At 46.4% G+C, this 7,500-nt stretch overlaps 1 long non-coding RNA gene across 1 annotated transcript in view; it reads right to left on the reverse strand.

The window, feature by feature from the left end:
* Positions 1 to 1,387: 1,387 nt before the first annotated feature.
* Positions 1,388 to 7,500, reverse strand: part of LOC135106359 (uncharacterized) — a 46,885-nt gene continuing 40,772 nt past the window's right edge. The window contains exon 3 of the long non-coding RNA XR_010271273.1: positions 1,388 to 3,439. This is a non-coding gene — a long non-coding RNA (uncharacterized LOC135106359). The remainder of the gene's footprint in view (positions 3,440 to 7,500) is intronic.

The raw sequence follows: 7,500 nt of genomic DNA on the forward strand, positions 1-7,500 counted from the left end.
CTCTCTCTCTCTCTCTCTCTCTCTCTCTCTCTCTCTCTCTCTCTCTCTCTCTCTCTCTCTCTCTCTCTCTCTCTCTCTCTCTCTCTCTCTCTCTCTCTCGCTGGAACTCCCCCTGCCTTGAGATATTTCATGGTTCTCGCACACAATAATTACAACCACACCACACCATCTCCTCCTCCACGTCCTCTTCCATCTTCTCCTCTTCCTCTTCCTCTTCCTTCCTCCTCGACAGATCAAAGCTTCCACCCTGCCTCCGCCCGCCCGCCCGCACCACCCGACCGAAGCCTCGCTCACACTTAATCGTTCAATCAGAAGAAACTGTTGAACGCTCTGCACAGAACGGAGACGCTGCATCCCGGGGTATCAAAAGCTTACCGCGTAATCCTCAACACTTCCATCTTAATTAGAGCATCGTGCAAGGAAGGTGTTGGCAAGACGCTGTGTGTGTGTGTGTGTGTGTGTGTGTGTGTGTGTGTGTGTGTGTGTGTGTGTGTGTGTGTGTGTGTGTTGGGGAAGGAGGAAAGTGTTGTGTTGTGTGTTGTGTTGGATGTTACTGTGTGTGTGTGTGTGTGTGTGTGTGTGTGTGTGTGTGTGTGTGTGTGTGTGTGTGTGTTTAGCCGACCGTTCTATTTCTTTCAGGACTGTTTTAAACGCTCACGGTTTTCTCTCGTAGTTTTTAATGACTTGGATTATTTTTATTATATATTATTATTATTCCTTTTCTTCTTTTTCGTCAAGAGTAACTAATGTATTTCAGCCGATGGGCCGTCCATTCCACGATGTATCATTCTGTATTTTCTTTAACAGTTCCGTAAGCTTGTCGTGTTGGTTGTGTCACGTTCATTACAGTTAGCTACCTGAAGAGATACCTTAGGATACCACATACACTTGAGTTCCGTCTTCATAGGCCTCTAGACAAAATAAGACAGGAAACCCTTTACTTTCTATAAATATCAACATTTTAGACACCTCAAACTATAATGAATAAAAAAAAATCCTGCAGCAAAGCGAGTCTCAGGAAATTGTCTCTACTCACACGAACTTTTAAATCAACGAAAATTACATGAAAATCAAAATAAACACAAAATCCTTGGATAATTTCGATCTCCATGCTCCAGAAAATGAAGGCGTCCTCGCTAAACCAGTGCGCCACTCCCCGGTTCGTAATAATAACTTAAGGATATCTCTGGCGTCGTTGGGGTAACGGCTGGCTGCCACATAACCGTCGGAAGGACCTGCCATCTGTATGTGTAAACCTGAATCCTGCCTGAGGTTCAATGTTCACAATTCCCACGTGTGGTTACTCGCTTCCTAGAACACATCGCATAATAGCTGAGTCCATCACAGCCTCCTCCTCCTCCTCCTCCTCCTCCTCCTCCTCCTCCTCCTCCTCCTCCTCCTCCTCCTCCTCCTCCTCCTCCTCCTCCTTGTCATATACCTCATTCTCGTTTTCCTGTTCCCTCATCCACTTCCTCTACCTCGTCTTTCACTCTCGCTTTCTCTTCCTCCTCTATCCTCCTCTCCCCTTCTGTGCCTTCTCCAGTTTCTCTCATACTGATGTTCCTCCTGGGACACACACACACACACACACACACACACACACACACACACACACACACACACACACACACACACACACACACACACACACACACACACACACACACACACACACACACACACACACACACACACACACGTACGCCGTCGGCCGCCGTCACCACAGGCGCAGGATTAGGGAGAGATCCTGGCGAGTATTATCACGACACCTACTTAAGAGGGAGGCTGAGGACTTCACGAGAGGGGGGAAGATGACGGTTTCAGGAATGGATGAAGGGAGTGGGCGGGAGGCTGAGGGACGGGTGAGGGCTTCTGCAGGCGGGTGGGAGGGCTTGGGGTGCTGCTAAAGGCTCACGGAAGCCCCTCAAGAGCTCGCCTCGTGATCACAACTGAGAGGAAGGGCCTGATGGATTTTGGGAGGCGTGAGGGAGAACGCGGAAGCTGTATAACGAGAGACGGTGGTGGCGGTGAATGGAGAGAGAGAGAGAGAGAGAGAGAGAGAGAGAGAGAGAGAGAGAGAGAGAGAGAGAGAGAGAGAGAGAGAGAGAGAGAGAGAGAGAGAGAGAGAGATGCATGAAAATATAATAATCAAATGTAGTAGTAGTGGTAGTAGTAGCAGCAGTAGTAGTAGTGGTAGTAGTACTAGTAGTAGTAATTAGTTAGAGGACGTGGAGGTGGAAAAATATTATTACTAAAAATAGCGCTAATTACAGCTCAGGAAAATATGCGGGGTTCCACTGGTAATATTTTGTAACAGGAGGCAAAATATTTTCAATTTGTAGCCGAGTCACCACCGCACTAAATTCTTCCTTAATATACACATTCTGAAGCGTGAAAGGTTTGCCAAATTTTGACGCAAAAATTATAGCCTTCCCTTCATCATTTTTAGGCATTACATAATAGCCTCAATCAACTTTTTTCGGGCTTATCATCAGCTTAAAATTATATGTCATTTTGCTGAAGTTTAAAACGAACATTAAGTAGACTCTCAACTTTTTTTTTCCCTCCTTTTTAAGCTCATCATAATCCTGTAAAAAATATTACTTTTTACGTAAACCTTGTAGCTAAAAGAAAAAAAAAGTTATTTGTCATAATTTTGGAACTGAAGAGCGAAAGGGTTTCATATACTTTTTTTTTCTCTTGTGCAGACCTGTGGAAGGGGATGAGTGAGGGCTGCTGTCTCCGGCAAGGTAAGGGCAGGGCGGGCTGGACAGGGCTGGGCAGGGCTGAGGAAGGTGTGGTGGTCTGAGGGGTGGGATGGGCTGCAGGTGTTCAGGTCTCTTGGGACTTTTTGTGTTCTTCTTTCTTCTTGTTCTTCTTTTTCTTCTTCTTTCATTCTCTTTTATATGTGTCTTGTTTCCTGCTTCGATTCCAGCTGCGGGAAGTTGCCCCGAGTCTTCAACTATTTTTGCCTCTTTTGTTATTCTTTCTCTCTCTCCTTGTTTTCATTCTTGCTTTATTTTGTTTCGCCGGTGTTGTTATTTCCTTGTGGTGATGACAATTCTTGGTTTGCTTTCTTGTAACATTATTTCGGTCTTGTTGTTGTCTTGGCGTGATGTAATTTTCTCTTTAATCAAACTTTGCATAAACTTCTCGCGTCGAAAATCTTGACCTGGCGCCCTTCCTTCCATGCATTCACTCTTCTTGCTCCATTCATTTGCATAACCTGGAAAGGGGCTTCATTTTCCAGTCTTCCTTCATCATTCATTTTATTCATTTGATTTACGTAATTCATCCATTATCTGTTCGTATGTGTGTCTTCATCTCGTTCATCTGCAACTGTCTTGAGCATCCCTTCAGAGGCTGGACCACTCTCGGGGCTTGTCTGTGGCAGGGCTGGGCGAGGCTGGATGAGAGGAGGCAGGCAGGACATCTCCATCTGTCGAGGAAGAGACAGGGCGTGTTATTAGCAGTGTCAGGAGGAATAGAAGTCGAATTACTTATAAATTCCTACACCTAATCTGCAAAAATCCTCATCCGCCTTTTCTCTCTTCTTAATGTTATCTTCTTTCTCTCTTGCAACTAAAATGGAAGTCAAATTGCTTCTGGAATCGTACTCTTTTATTCAGAATTTTGTTTTTCTTCCTTTTACTGTTCCTCTTACTACTACTACTACTACTACTACTACTACTACTACTACTACTACTACTACTACTACTACTACTATCATCCTTAATTCAGCCAGTTTCCTGCTCACACCCAAACCTTTCGCTAAATTGCCCCTGCCAGCCGAGCAGCACCCTCCTTAACCGAATTTATCGCTTATCCGGATCCTCCTTGAACCGGTTGTTGCAGCGAGATATCCCGAGTTATCCGGACGTTAATCCTAGTCTTGCTCATTAACCGGATTACCGTCCAGAAACCATCTCCTCTTCCTCTTCCTCTTATTCCTTCTCTCTCTCGGTCTTCTCCTCCTCTCGTCTCATCCCTTCTCATCTTCCCTTCTCTCTTGCTTGTCGCTTCTTATTTTCTTATACTTTCATCTCCATGTAGTCTCTCTCTCTCTCTCTCTCTCTCTCTCTCTCTCTCTCTCTCTCTCTCTCTCTCTCTCTCTCTCTCTCTCTCTCTCTCTCTCTCTCTCTCTCTCTCTCTCTCTCTCTGTCTGTCTGTCTGTCTGTCTCTTTCTCTCTCTCAGGAAGACAGACAAGGCATTCCCCGTTCCTCACCTGTCTGAACCACCTGTCTGAAGGGTCATTAAGATCAGGATCCTGTCCCTCACCGCCCCTCACTCCTCCTCTGCTTGTACCCCATCAACCCATCCTTCTCATCCACCCACATCACAGCCTCCCACGCCCTCTCGTCCCTCCAACCCCCATCCCCCCAAACCCCCAATCTGCTCACACAACTCACGCGCCCAGCCCCCCACACCCCCACCCGTTGCTTCTGTGCTTGCCCCAAACGCGTTTCAGCCCCGCCCACCTACAAGGAAGCCCCGCCCACTGTCTGTTCGCTGCATCCACTGGTCCTTTCCGCCTGCCAATCCGCCCCGCCCCTTTCTGCACGGCACCGCCCACCTCCCCGCCCTCTCCCGCTGCCCCGCCCCTCCCCGCTCCGCCCATCACTACAGCAGCTATCAGAAATCAATAGTCGAAACCATCTGTTCTTTGTGTGCCATCTGCCTCCTGGCCCAGGTGGTTCGTATAAAGCAGCTGCCCTTGTAGCGTGCCTGCCATGTAAAGCCAGCTGGCCCCATCAAAACCACCTGGGTGCTATCAAGCCAGCTGCCACTAATAGATGTCTCTCTTGGCGGGTAAAAATAACGAAAATTCTGCGCCAAACTTATTACTTTGGCCATAAAGCAGGTGGTCTTGAATGGCCCTCCGCGTCGTTAACTTCTGGACGGTACAGTAAACAACCACCAGCCATCCCACACGGAGATGGAGCCACTGCGCCAGCCACTAAACACACTGCTAACTCACGGCCACAAGTACTATACCTGTCCCATGGCCCGGCTCCCGCAACCACTTCCACACACGGAAGGAGGGAAAAAAGGCAAACACCGCCATCACCACCGTAACTCCCCCGCCACCACCGCCACCTAAATCACCTGACACGAAGAGAAAACAAGCACTTAACAGCACTCAGGTTCCTCCCCTCCCTCTCCTCACCATTCCCGAACCTCCTCCCCATCACTCTTCAGGTTTTTTCCTTCTACCCCATCTCTCCAGTAATTTCTTTCTCCTTTCCTGCCCCTTCTTCCTTTACTTTATCTCTTCCTCTCCAGGTTCTTGTCCTTTCCAGTTCCTCCCCTTCTCTCCGTTCTTCCCGTGTATAAGCTTCTTTCTTCCTCTTTCAAGTTGCATCGGCCCTTTTCCTCCCATTCATTCAAATATTCATTCTTCCCTATTTTATCTTTATTCCCTTAACTGTGTTCCTTCTCTTTCATGCTTTCCTTTTCTGTTCCTTCCTTCCTACACTGTATTTAATCTTCTTTTTGCCTTTATTCCCCACACAGCATTCCCTTAAGGCGGGCAGCTAATCTTATCTTTCTCTCCCCAGCATCCTTCCTTGTATCTAAAGTTTCATTCCTTTTTTCTTTCTAGTGCTGAATCGCTTCCTTTTCTTCCCTTTAAAATAACCAGTAAATCTTTCTTCAGTTCACTTCAAACAGTTGCCTCTATCCCTCCCTTACATTCCTAACCAAATCCTTACTTAGACAACCCTTCTGTCTTTCTTCTTTGTGTTGAATCTCTCTCTTTTTGTCCTCTTCAGTAAATCTATCCCTTCCCCTTCCCCTTTTCTTTTAATCTCTTAAGACAAACACTCCTAGCTGTCTTTCATTTTCACCCTTTACCGCATTCCTATCCAACTTTCTCTTCTACCGTCTCTCTCTCTCTCTCTCTCTCTCTCTCTCTCTCTCTCTCTCTCTCTCTCTCTCTCTCTCTCTCTCTCTCTCTCTCTCTCTCTCTCTCTCTCTCTCTCTCTCCGTATTCCTTCTCTTCCCCTCGTTACATTTTTTTCTTTCCTTCTCCTAAACCAAAGAGTCACGTTCGCTTTTCTAACTTCCTCTTCCATTCTTTCCCGTATCTCTCTCTAAGCTGTTGTTCTACTCGTTATTTCCTCCCTTCCTTTCCTTTCCTTCTAAACCAAACACATTCCCTTCCCTATCTTTTCTTTACACTCACACCTTCCCTTCCCTATATCTTTCCCTTAATCTCTTTCCCGCGTCCCTTCCTAAGCTCTGTGTCTCTCCCATTAACCCATCTCTTCCTTTCCCTCTAAACCAAACACGTACATTCCCTTCCCTATCCTTCCCTTACACTCAGTTTCCTTTAATTGCATCTTTCCCTTACACTTTTTCCTGCATCCCTTCCTAACCTTCCCTTCCTCTTACGTCTCTCCCATTAATCCCTCCATTCCTTTCCTTCTAAACCTCTCGCATTCCCTTCCCTATCTTTCCCTTACTAAGCTTCCCTTCTGCCTGTGTCTCTCCCATTATTCCTTCCCTCTTGTTGCATCGTTCCGCATTTCCCCTTCAGGCAAGCAGTCACTCAGAGCACCTGGCTGGTTCCTTTGCACACGCTGGCAGTAAATCTAGGAGCGGCCATAAAGCACCATTGTCTCTAATATGGAGGAGGCAATTATCAAGCGTAATTTAGTGAAGGAGAGGTAATTAAGAGCAAGATTAATTACCAGCGAGGGTGAGACCGGGAGTAGTGGGAGAAGGAGGAGGGGGGAGGAAGGAGAGGAATGGAGAAGAATGGAATAAAGGAGGGGAGAGATTACAGACAGCCACAGGTATCGGTTCATTCAAGGGAAATTTGAGAATCTTATTAAGTTTACACGAGAGAGAGAGAGAGAGAGAGAGAGAGAGAGAGAGAGAGAGAGAGGGAGAGGGAAGGGAAGGGAAGGGAAGGGAAGGGAAGGGAAGGGAAGGGAAAAGCCAGAGGGAGGCAGAAGCAATATTTTCAATTCATCACCGAATGCAATATTGAACGAAATGTTAGCAATTAATCACACACACACACACACACACACACACACACACACACACACACACACACACACACACACACACACACACACACACACACACACACACACACACACACACACACACACACACACACGGCAGCGTAGATTGACAGGCAACTATGCAATCCCTTTACATTTGACAGTGGCCCCAGTTTTTAGTAATAGTAGTAGTAGTAGTAGTAGTAATAGTAGTAGTAGCAGTAGTGGTAGCAGCAGCAGTAGTAGTAGTAGTATAGCAGTCTATGTTAGGTTAGGTTAGATTATTTAGTTGGGTTAGGTTAGATGAAGAAAAATTACGTTGCATTAGGTTGAGCTGGGTTAAGTTAGGTTAGCTTTTGTTAGGGTAGGTAAGGTAAGATTAGATGATAATAGAATAAGTTACGTTAGGTTAGGTTAGGTTAGATGAAGATAGGTTGGGTCGGGTTAGATGAGGATAGATTAGGTTACGTTAGGTTAGGTAGGGTT

The sequence above is a fragment of the Scylla paramamosain genome, chromosome 13 (assembly GCF_035594125.1).
Source record: "Scylla paramamosain isolate STU-SP2022 chromosome 13, ASM3559412v1, whole genome shotgun sequence".
Lineage (NCBI taxonomy): Eukaryota > Metazoa > Arthropoda > Malacostraca > Decapoda > Portunidae > Scylla > Scylla paramamosain.